General features: G+C 35.0%; 1 long non-coding RNA gene across 1 annotated transcript in view; it reads right to left on the minus strand.

The window, feature by feature from the left end:
* Positions 1–2,743: 2,743 nt before the first annotated feature.
* LOC107500825 overlaps positions 2,744–12,326 on the minus strand; it is a 46,600-nt gene continuing 37,017 nt past the window's right edge. The window contains exon 3 of the long non-coding RNA XR_001594598.2: positions 2,744–2,966. This is a non-coding gene — a long non-coding RNA (uncharacterized LOC107500825). The remainder of the gene's footprint in view (positions 2,967–12,326) is intronic.

Below are 12,326 nucleotides of genomic sequence, written 5' to 3' on the forward strand. Positions count from 1 at the left end.
TAGAATATAATAAAAACCACTATGACCTTATGAATAGAAATTGTTTCAAACCAATTTCATTTCCTTCTGTGACAGAAGTCATGTTGATTAAGCTCAAAATAATATATGTTACTTACCTGTACTTCAAGGAGACTTCTGCATACCTGTAAATGTATGTTTTTTAATAAAAATACATAATCCCTTATTATTGGTTCCCAGGTTTTTAATATCAAATATACAAAAGGACCATATGAAAAATTTAAATTTTATTTTCAATTGATTATAAAACTACATACTATCAAAAAACCCTTCTATTTCAGCCACACTTTGAAAGAATTTGCATTTCATTAACTACTACCATATCCATAAACTTATAAAAATAAAACTTTCAAAAATTTTTTGAAATCATCTAAAACTTTCAAAAATAAATTTTCTTAAAAATCTTATTTAGTGGAAATCTTTATTTAAGTCAATAAATTATTACATATGTTATGATGCAAATATTAATAGGAAAAAAGGAGAGGATGGAGAGATCAATTCCACATGAAAAAGAGAAAGAATAGGTAATGTCTGGGCTGAATCTTACAAGATGATCATGTGAAAAAAGCTTGGAATTTGATGTAGAAGAAAAAATATACAATGCAAGTGAACTGAGATGGAGCTTATTTCACTTCTGTGTTAAAATGTCTCTATATGGGGTTCACATTAGAAGAGAAATATGGACTGGAGGTAAATGTTTATAGTATACCTACATGTTGGTGGTAGTTGAAACCTTGGGTGGGAATGCAATCTCCAGGAGACAATAGCATGTCTTTCCCCAAAGGAAAATGCAACATATTAAGAAGAAGCAGAAGAAAGGACATTTGCAAAAGAGATTATTACTACTGGTGTAAGGATATGATTTTATGGAATCTGGTGATACAAAAAACCATAAGAGGGTTGTGGAAACCTAGTACTGAAGAATAGTTTATAAAATCTTAGTCAATTGTACTTAGCTTTAGATGTTATATAGCTACTAAATTAGCATTGTGAAGTGAGATAATAATTAGTAACCTATTTGAGGCCCAGCCTTCAGTTGATGTGGTTGGTGGTAAAGGTGATGCCTTTTGTTTTGTTTTGTTTTGCTTTTGCGTAGTGCAGTCAGGGAACAATAAGGAAAATATAAAAGCATCAGACATACTTTAAAAGGAGACCTACAGCAGCCATTTGAGGGTTCAAGTTTTATGAAGTGGACATATAATACACTGCTTGCACAAGAAAAACAAATGACTAATTTTCGCTCAGTTAGTAGTCAACATTTATGTCATAAAAATCAAATTAAAACCTGTGTGTATCATGCCTTATTCTAGACTAACTCACATTCTTACCACAAGAAATAGTAACATTAAGAGAAATTTCATATATTTCCCTATGAAGGATATGGCAAATTCTTATCATGAGACTATGAAATGACATATTTAAGTTTTATTGAGCCTAATAGTCTCAAAAATGCTATTTAAAATATATTAGGATTTCAGGTAAACTCCCCTACGGTATATTTAATAGAAACTGCTAAATATGGGATATGAGAATTTTAAAACTATTTTTCACACTTTATTTGGTATCTTATTTCTTGCTCTGCTAGGCTGCTAACAAATAGCTATGATACTCATTTCAAGAGTAACTTCAGAAACCGGTTGCTTTTTGATTTATCTCTTTGAATACAGAGCTTAGAAGATACATTTCTCTGGTCAGAACAATCCTTTTGGGTAGATTTGATTGGAGGGATAGGGAAAGATCTTTCCACTGACAAAGCAGAGTGTATAAAACCCTTACTATAAGAGTGTCTTGCCCTGGACATGGACATAATCTTCAGAAAATGGAGATGAAATGCATAAATATGGGATAAACACTAAAGTATTAATTGTGGAGCAAGGATATTTTTATCTATATGGACACATTATATAGTTAGTTTCCTAGCTTTACAATCTGATCATTCAAAGAATCAAAAGGTAAGAGTTGTTGTCAAGAGTGCAAGCATAACTAGCCAAGAACCCGGATACTAGGAATTTGAGAACAGAAATCTAGAATTCCAAGTAAAGTGTATTTGTGTGGCTGGAGCACAGGGTAATGGAATGGCATCCACATGCTTAGGGAAGAGTAAGAGATACTAAATTTGTGTGTGGAAATGATGCTTCTTCCCCAGTCTTGATGTTTCCTTCCAGATGGAGTATTCCATCCAAAGGCTTTGTACTGCTTACTCTTCTTCATCACTCCACTCACGGCCTCCAGACCCTAGGGGGAATGAATGGCTTACCCAACATGCTAGTTGAAAAGAGAAAACTAGTCCTTTGTACCCGACCCCTACTTCTCTCTCTTTTTTTTTTTTCCCTCCTAGAGGGAAGCTGCCTGAAGTGATAGCCCATGGAAGTAAAAAGGACCTCTCATATAAAATTTTGTGTGGATGTTTAAATGATAATAAAACACACACACACACACACACACACACACACACACACACACGGACACACGGAGGATGTGAAAAAGCTGTCGCATACTGAGGCTTTTGGGAGAGCAGGCAAGGTTCCCAAGCAGTTCCTTAAATGTCTTGCTAGAGCCAGGATGAATGAATGGTTCTGGCTTTTATTGGGGTCAGGGGTCACACTGGGTGAGATTTCGTGTGTGCATGCATAGCCCGGGGTGGTGGTGGCGGGGGGGGGGGGGGGTTGGCACAATCCTCCCAGTTCCAAAGAATGGAGCACCTGGGCTTTCTACTGGCCTAACAAGCAAGAATGAAAAAGGAACAGGTAGAGTTTGACAGCCATCAGCAAACATTAAACACAGATTAGGACTCTTTATTACACTGCCACAAAAATGTGTACTTGCCTCTTTTCCGTCATGTCTGAAATCACACAGTGACCGACCTTCCTGGTAGGGAAGACTGTTCTGGCTCAGTTTACTTGCAACTAGATTCATAGGCTGCCTAGTTCTGCATCCGGAATAGCTGCCTAGAAAGATAAGTAAAATCATTCAATCTGTCCTTTGAAGGCACTCAAGGTTATGTGCTAATCCCCAGACAATTATTTTTGTCTTATTTTTAATTGTTTCAAATTTTGAGCAGGAGAGAGGATGGTACATATTGCCTGTAGTCTCCTTCCACTTGGGGAAAACACACATAAAAAAAGCTCCATAAAAAAAGTTGTAAGGAAATGTGATCAAATAAAATTTCAAATTCTAAATTTTTGCAAGGTCTTTCCTTAAATCTAGTATTGTAAGTATTTTTGCATCCAATATTAAATCAGTAAATGTAGAAAATAATATTCCAGCAACTTAATCTCAACAATCACTAGCTATTTCTTAGGTAATTTTTGCCTTAGAAATTTTCATTCTGTGTAATAAAATGACTCAGTTTCTGAAAAAAGGCAAATACCATATCTGTCACTACTTGCAGTGATCAGGGAAACAGGAATTATACTAATCTAATATGTATTTCCTCCTATAGGATCTAAAGAACAGTGATTCTCTCTTCCCCATTCAAAGTTATGTCTCCTGAACCCAGCATAGTTTTTAACACATAGCAGGCATTTAAGAAACTTTGTAAAATTGAACTAAATTAAAATAAAGAAACACAAATTAATTATAAAACACATTTCTTATACTATTGTGGGTAAAATACAAATGTATAAAATACCTTTAATATATATGTTTATGTGTTTTATCCATTGTACATGATGAATTATTTTTATCGGTGTAACAGATAACAGTATAACAGATATAACTGTTATAATGTTATCATTTTACTGAGTGCTTATCTACTATATTAGTTTTCTACTGTTAATTAACGAATTCCCACAGAGTCTTAAAATAACATATATTTATTATCTCATTGTTTCAGTGAGTCAGAAATCTGCACCCTGCTTAACTGGGTCCTATGCTCGAGATCTCAAAAAGAAGGAAGACAAGAGTAGTGGGACTGTACTTCTGTCTAGAGCTCAGGATACTCTCCTGAGCTTGTCGTTATTGGAAGAATTCACTTCCTCGTGGTTGTAGGACTGAGACACCCATTTTCTTACTGGCTGTCATCTAGGACTGCTCTTAGTTCCTAGAGTCTGCCCACATTTTCATGCCATTTGATCCTCTCACAAGCACTGTCACTAATGAAATCTTCCTTCTTCAAGGTCAGCAAGAAAATTTCTACTTATAGTCTGCTAAGAAAAAGTCTTATATAAAGAAATATAATTTTGTTGGTGACTCCTATCACATTTGCTATTTAACAGAGAGAGAGAGAGAGAGAGAGAGAGAGAGAGAATATCTCCCATTGGTTGCAGGCTGGAGACCCAGAAATAATTGATACTATAGTCTCAAGTACGAAGGCAAAATGGGGCAGAATTCTTTCTTCCTCGAGGAACTTCTGTCTTTTTCTCTTAAGGTCTTCAACTGATTCAATGAAATCTACCCCCTTATGGAGGATAAACTGCTTTACACAAAGTGTAATGATTTAAGTGTTCATCACAGCTAAAAAATCCCTTCACAGCAACATCAAGGCTGGTGTTTGATCAAAACCCAGGTAATATGGTCCAGACAAGTTGATACATAAAATTAACCATTATAACTATTATGGAAAGTTCCTCTACAGTTCATATTTTTAGTTAGGACTGCCACTCTTGTCTATATAATCCAGGGCACGAGCAGGAGAAAAGCACTGCTCTACTAAGCCATCTCTAAATTCTCATTTGATGGTTCTTTCCACCTTTCTCATTTCATGCTAATTTAGATGATGATGTTTATAGAATTGGATTATCTCTTAACCAATTGCTGGAGAGGCTCTTAACCCTCTTTTCTCCTGCTGCCAGTAAAGATATAAAAAGCTCTGCAGTCTGAAAACATGAATAGGTGAATGTCAGAGAAACTAAGTCTGCAACATGGACATCTCAAGGTATACTACCAAAATACTTCCCCCATGCATCTTTATCATGTGACACAAATGTCTTAACAGTTATGGTATTTGCTTCAAATACCATAAATGTGATTACTTCCATAGAATATTCATGATCTGTTATGTTCCTTGTTTCAAAGGACTACTTGAAATATAACACAGGACTCTTACCATAAAAACACATTGTGTTAATACATCAAAAACACACTTAAATTAGAATTGCTATATGTAGTACTAGGTGTGTAGATTCTGATAATTACTAGATACTCTGAGTTTTGAAATACTTTGTCGCTTGACCTAAAACCACTTGTGGAAATTTACTTTCATGAATCTGAGTTTCATCCCTAAACATCTAGTTTTTAAAACAATTTTCTAAAACTACAATAAAGTTATTGGTTCTACAATAAATTTATTATAGTTCTAGAAAATTGTTTTAAAAACTATAAGTTGATACATGAATAATATAAATAATATTCATCTGGCCATACACTAGATACATACCTACTATACATATCTACTAAATTCATGATCATTAGCCTTTATACCATTTATGTATCAAGACAAGCCTTATATTACTATTTAAAATTTGAGAATAAAACTAACATATTTTTTCATTTGTCATAATCAACCAACCACCTATTTTCCTGACTCCTGGTTTCAGCAATGACCATGTACGCTTTTAAAATTTTATTTCTTACCAATTGCACAGTTGATACATGAATAATATAAATAACTTTACTTTTCTTTAGTTATAAAAACTAAAACAGGACCCACAAACTAAAGTATATTAAAAGTCTAAGCAATTACAAAGTTGCTTAAAGAATTTGCTTACATGGTTATTCTGAGAATGAACTGATATTTTGCACAGAAAACCCTCAGGCTGAGTCAAACTCAATGATATTGTTTCCTTCTCAACTACAATTTGGATTCAGAGGAAATATTATAGTAGTAAAGCCTGTCCCAGCGCTGGCATACTGCATGATCGGAGTGTTTTTCATGACTCTTTGGTTGACTATCAATTAAGACAAGAAGATCAACTGGGGGAGATAACCGGTAGTAAATGAAGAGGAGAAAAACATGAAAATTTAGAGTTGTATATCTGGTTCAGTCTCCAGGGACTCTGAGTCATTGAGAAGTAAAAGGATTTGGGACAGAGGGTGGCATATGAAGCATTTTGAAATGTATTTCATATAGAAAAATATCTGTTAAAACTTGAGAATCAGAGTAAGAGAAATTAATCCAAAAGTCCCCTCAGAGTGACAGCGACCCTGGAAACACTAATTTCATCAGTGTAGCTTTAGTGGATGAGAAAGTAATAGAACAATAAAGTGTTCATGTATGGAGAAATCTAAGGGATCAGTGGCATTCACACAACTTGATACCCTGCCTAACGGCAGCAAAAAGACATAAATCGTGGCAATATTTCTCAATAAGTACAGAAGACAGAACTCATGACAGGAGTGGTGTGCTGCATCTGAAGTTTGGGGAGACAAACTCTTCCACGTCTTAGGATAGGTGTCAGGTGCTGGGACACAGAAAGTGCTACCACAAGTCTTCACAAGCAATAAAGGCAGACACATGCACCAACAAAGCAGTCCAGGACAGGAGAGAGAGAAGGAGCTTAGACTTGTATTTGCTGTGGGTACCTGAAAATGGAAACATTATCACTTCCTTCAGATAATCAGAATTTAATATGCAATATTAAATGAGGGGGAATAGATAAGATGCAAGAACTAGAAAAAGACAGCTGATTATTGTTAATATTATCCTTTTTTTAATTCCTGAATTTGGGGTTAAATTAGATTTTTAAGGAAACAAGTATATTAATATGGAATATAAATTACAGCAATTGGTCATTTGCAAAAACCAGGTTCACTTAATGATTCCTCTTCCCTCCACAGTCTTTGTCAAGCACAGGTGCAGATCTTCACTATTTTCTGTGTCATAGACAAGACTGAATTTTTGTGTGGAGAAGCACTAAAGAAATTGGTCAAGTAACTGAGATATGAAGGTTACTATATTTGAATTATGGAATATCACATGTGCATAAGAAAGAACACATTCAAATTAGTTGCTGAAGAGGCCTCTCTTATCTTTTGTTGCTTACTAAGATATGAGATACCAATGTGATCTTAGCCTAGTTATGAAGGTTTGAGTCGGTTTCCACTCTTTAAAATAGGCATAGTATTTTATGTCAGCTGTGGACTCCATTGTTATTGACTGTGCAGGATATCTTCATTCTTTCCCTAGTTACATATCTGTCTTTCCTCTGGAAAACATCATAATTCTATTGGAAGTGACCCAGATGGGCTCGTGACCCAGATCTGCCCAGCAAAATCACCCAATCTTTCTGGCCCAATGATTAGTTTATGGAGAGACATGTTACACAAACTCTCCGAACTAAGTCTCTTTGGGGGCTTTCTGCCTAAGCCTTAAGAAGACTCTCTTCCCACAGGACTATTTAATGTCAAGATGAAAGTCATTGCCCACCATCATGCACCATTAGAAGACAGTCTGTTTAAGAGGATGTGAGGAAAGGGTCCCTGGAGATATTACTTGAGCCCTGAATCCAGCAATGTTTGAAGGCAAAATATCCTAGATTTTTCAGTTACTTACACCGACAAATATATTTTTGGGCCTGAGCTAACTTGAGTTGTAATGCTATGTTAATAGTATTAAGTAATACAACTCACATTTTGTTATACTGACAAATGCACATTTAGTGGCTCATAAATAGAAACAGTAAGAAAATGTTAGTTTTCTAATGCTGGATACTGCTCTGAAAGTAGTATTTTAAAAGTAGTATGTTTTTAAATATTCAGAAGTATAAAACATACTGTGAAACTTTTATATCCATACAGACTATCTTGATTTCTTCTAACACGTTATACCAAGGGTGAGTATGTTAGTTCTCCACAAAGAAAAGCAGCTTGTATGGAGCAGTATTAAGCCTTAACTTTCCCCCGTGTCACATGTTTCACTGTTTTCTGCTGGAAAATTATTGCGTGAATAAGGTGTATTCACAACCACAAAGAGAGTTCACCAGGCTGTGAAGCATGTTTCTTCAGTGGTTTTGCTGTGGTGAGAACAATTTTCAGAGTCTTGGTATGTGTGAGATGGCCGAGTGACTACATCAGAGATGTTGTGAAAAGGAGTGTTAAAAAAAAAAAAAAAAAGAAAGAAAGAAATAAGAACTGAATATATCAGCTCCACACTTATCTATTTTTTCTTTCTTTTGACGGTGGGGGAGTAGGCAGATGTGGATGAGGACACAATGCACTTTTTAAGTGCTATGTTTCTTGAAATACATCAAAGAGTCTGAGAGAAAGCAGAAAACTCCAAATAGACTTCAAAAGTTTTTTTTTTCTATTAAAAATATAGGCATCTATAAAGAAAATAAAAGAATTGCATTAGACCTAAATGATCTCAGAAAAGTGTCAGAAGAATTGATAGGTAAATGAACAGCCTATTATTATATTATTTTATTGTTCTCTTCTTAAACAACAAAAGCAGGAAAATGACTGACTTTAAGCCCATTGCAGAAAAGTTACAAAATTATATTTTCCTTTTACTGTTTATTATGTGTAGAGTATCTTTTATGCAATCAATTCTGTAAGTGCAAATTAACAGCACAAAAGATGTTTCCATTCAAATAAGATTCAAAAAAGACCTACTGTGTGCCAGGCACTGAGCTAGTCTCTTCACGGAAGATAAATTATAAAATAGCCTTGGTCTCAGGGAGCTCAAAGACAAGTAAATCTAGATAATCTAGGACAAAAACATAATTATTCAAGCAATATGCTTTGTTCCAGATGTGCACGTACAGTATTATTTATTTAGATTACACCATGAAGGGTCGGATTACCCAGCTGGAAGTTTAGTAAATATTTAGTCTACCAAATATAATCATTATTTTAACCAGGCAGTGGATCTGGGAATTAATTTAGTAGTTTAGATACATTTAGAAATATCTTACTTGATCCTTCTCTTTGTGCTAGGAAAGCTGTTAGCATAATATTGCCATGAACAACCAGGAAAGAAAGCATGGTGAGAAATCTGCTCCTGCTCCCTAACTCTACTCTGACCAGAAGAATTACATGAGTACAAGCAGAAAGAAATTAAAAAAAAATTGATTAGTGGTCTGGTCTCTTCATACCTGATGTTCTGTAGGTACTAGTGTTATAAAGGACTCTCATCGTCTAGTGTAGGTACTTAATGTAGAGAAATCCATACCTTCCCAGCATTAACATCAACCCTGGGAAGCTGAGCTGCATATAGCATTTTAATATGAAATGCTGTGGAAAAATTGTAGCCTATGGTTATATCTTTGCATTTACAAAATTCACCAGGATTAGAGGTCTATTTTTCTAACATGCAGGATGATATGATATTTGTCTCTTACCTCAAAGAAAATCAGAATTTTCTAACCAATATCTTACTCTCTAGTTCTTTTCAATACATAGTGCTTTATTAACCACAGGCCATAGATATTTTCACTTTGTTTTATTTTCTGTACATAGGATACAAGTCGAGAGCAGATGCTCTGTCCCTTGCCTGATACAGAAAAGTTAATCAACAATCAATACGTGTGGTGTTTCTATGACTGAGAGACTTCTTAGGCCCACTTTTCCTAAAGTGTCTTTTATTAGATTTAGAGAAAAATAAAATAACTTTTTTTTTCTTTTACTGTTTCACTGGTTTGATGTATGCATGAGAAGTAGACTAGTTGGTTTCCTAGAAAATTTCAAGTCATACATGTTCATTTCTGTAAAGATTTAAACTTTATGTATTAAAAAATATATCCATGCTAAAATTATAAAAATTCTCTTACATTTGTTTCAGTGATTATATATTTAGTAGTAATAATACTAGTATAGAATATTATCTCATATATAATCATATTCAATGATTTGTATGGTTATATACATATATAATTAAGTGTGTAGGCAAAGAATGTATTAAGTTGCCTGCCATTCCCCCATCCAGTCTCAGAAAATAAACTCTAGAAATACAGTTTATTTGATCAGAGGTAAGTTTCTCATTGAAGCAGACCAATCAGATTTTCTCACTTAGAAAACTGAAAAAGAGATACGGTGATGTCAGTAAGCCTTTATTTTGCAGCTGAAATGGGAAATGCATAGGCCTGGTTTCCCATTTCTTTCTAGTCAGATGGAAGACAGGACATTTATCAGTAATGGGCATGCAGGCCCAGACCGATCAACACAGAAGAAGTGGCTCCCTTGTTTCACAAAGGCTTTCTGGTATTTGACCCTGGGCCTTCATGAAACCTGGCTTCCTCCCTGCCCTTGAGTCCTGGATATCCTGTATCCTGCCAACAGTCAAAATGTTTTCTTTAAATTATTTGAATTGTCTTCAACTGTTACACCACTTCGATGACCAGCTTCCAAATTTAATTCAATAATTTAAGAAATATTGAGGATTTTCTCTGTATTCTGTATTGTGGTCTAGGTATGTAGAAAAGAAATTTCCCTTGAATAATCCATCTTGTAGTGGAAAAGGTAGACATTCAAATAGGCAACTTAAGTATATATGTTGAGTTATTATAGATGACAAAATATTTTACAGAAAGGGAAGTGCCTAGTAAGGGAAAAGTAGTGGAGTTTCAAGAAGAGTAGAGATGCACCATGAGTTAAATGTAGAAAAACTGACAGACTTAATAAGGCAAGGAATGAAAGAAGGACATTATTTACTTATTCATTTAACAATATCTATGGATCACACACTGTAAGGCTAGTCACTATTCTGGTTGGTTTAGAAGCAGCAGTAAATAAAATAATAATAAATTCCTCCCTCATAATATTTATACTTTTAGGGAAGAAGATATGTGTGTGTATACACACATTTATATGTAAGGATAAATATAAATAATATATAAAATTACATATAATGATATATAAATGTGTAATAAAATGTAACATAATATATAAATCTGACATATATTACAGTAGCTCTCAACCTTTAGCATACACCAGAATCATCTGAAATGTTTGTTAAAAGACAAATTGCTGGACTCCTTTCCCTACATTTTTGACTCAGCAGGCATGGATTGAAGACTGGGAATTTTCGTTTCTAACCAGGCGAGGATGCTGCTGCTTGTCTGGCCATCATACCTTGAGAATCACTGACACAGTATGTTAGATAGTGAGAAGTGTTACAGAGATAAATAAGCCAGGGGTCATGAAGAGGGTTGTAATGTTAAATTGCACGGCCAGGCAAAGTTTCCCTGAAAAGGTCTGAAGAAAGAAGAGACCCAGCTATGTAGGTGTCTGGAGAAAAATCACTCTAGACATTTAATTAGTGTGAGATGGGAAGTCATTGTTGAGTTTTAACCAGAGATGTGGCATGATCTGATATGATCTCTTCTTAGCTGCCCTATTGAGAATAGTTAGAAATGGAAGGAGGCAGAGTTAGAAATGGAAACGAGATCAGTAGCGAGTCTATTGCAATAATAGCATTAGTAGAATGATGGAGATTTGGACCAGGGTGATGGCTCTGATACTAATGAAATGGCTGAGGTAGAGGGGAAAAGATACATTTTGAAGGTAGAGCTTTCAGATAAAATAATGGATTAGATTTGGGATGTGAAAGAAAGAATAGTGAAAAACAATTGCTAGAATTTTCACCTTAGAACACAGAAGGATGGACTTGCCATTAACTGAGCCCAGAAAACTATAAAGGAGATGATTTAGAGGAAGATCATGAGCTCAGTTTTTGGCATGTTCATTTTAAGATACCTACTATAAACTCAGATAGGGATGGAGAGTAAGAAGTTGAATTTAAGTATTTGGAGTTCAAAGTAGAAGCCTAAAATCAAGATATAACTTTGTGCCATAAGTATATGTTTGTCAACAAAAGGAGTGAAGAAAGAGAGAAAAAAAAAATGCTCTAAGGGTTAAGCCCAAGGGTATACGAGGGTAGAGAGCTGGGGAGGCGGGAAGGGGGCACAAAGAAAGAAGAGAAGCAACAGCCAGTGATGTAAGCAGACGGAGCCCAGGAGATGCTGCCCTGGAAGCCGAAGGAAGAAAATGGTTCAAACTAGGGAGTCTGAACAGTAAAAACAGGCAGGAGTATGAAAAGTTTGAGGAAAAGTTAAAAACAAAAGGGATCACAATTGGCAAAATTTTATTTGGAGCTGACATGGGGAAAAGAGGAAGAAAATGATTATTTCACCTTTTTCTAACACAACTGTTTCCAGGTATTATGTCTTGAAGAGAAGAAAAAAGTCATTGCTATAGAGATAAAAGCGAGGAGCTGCAGTGTATTTTCCATAGAAACCATCTGTCTGTTCAGATGAAACTGAAACTCTTTAGCTCTATGAATATAATTGATTTAATGCCCAGAAAAAAATATGATGCTTTGAATACAGGTGCTAAACACAACTAAAGGAAGTAGCTTATTTTCTGAGGTAAGT

The sequence above is a fragment of the Rousettus aegyptiacus genome, unplaced genomic scaffold (assembly GCF_014176215.1).
Source record: "Rousettus aegyptiacus isolate mRouAeg1 unplaced genomic scaffold, mRouAeg1.p scaffold_m13_p_10, whole genome shotgun sequence".
Classification (NCBI taxonomy): Eukaryota; Metazoa; Chordata; class Mammalia; order Chiroptera; family Pteropodidae; genus Rousettus; species Rousettus aegyptiacus.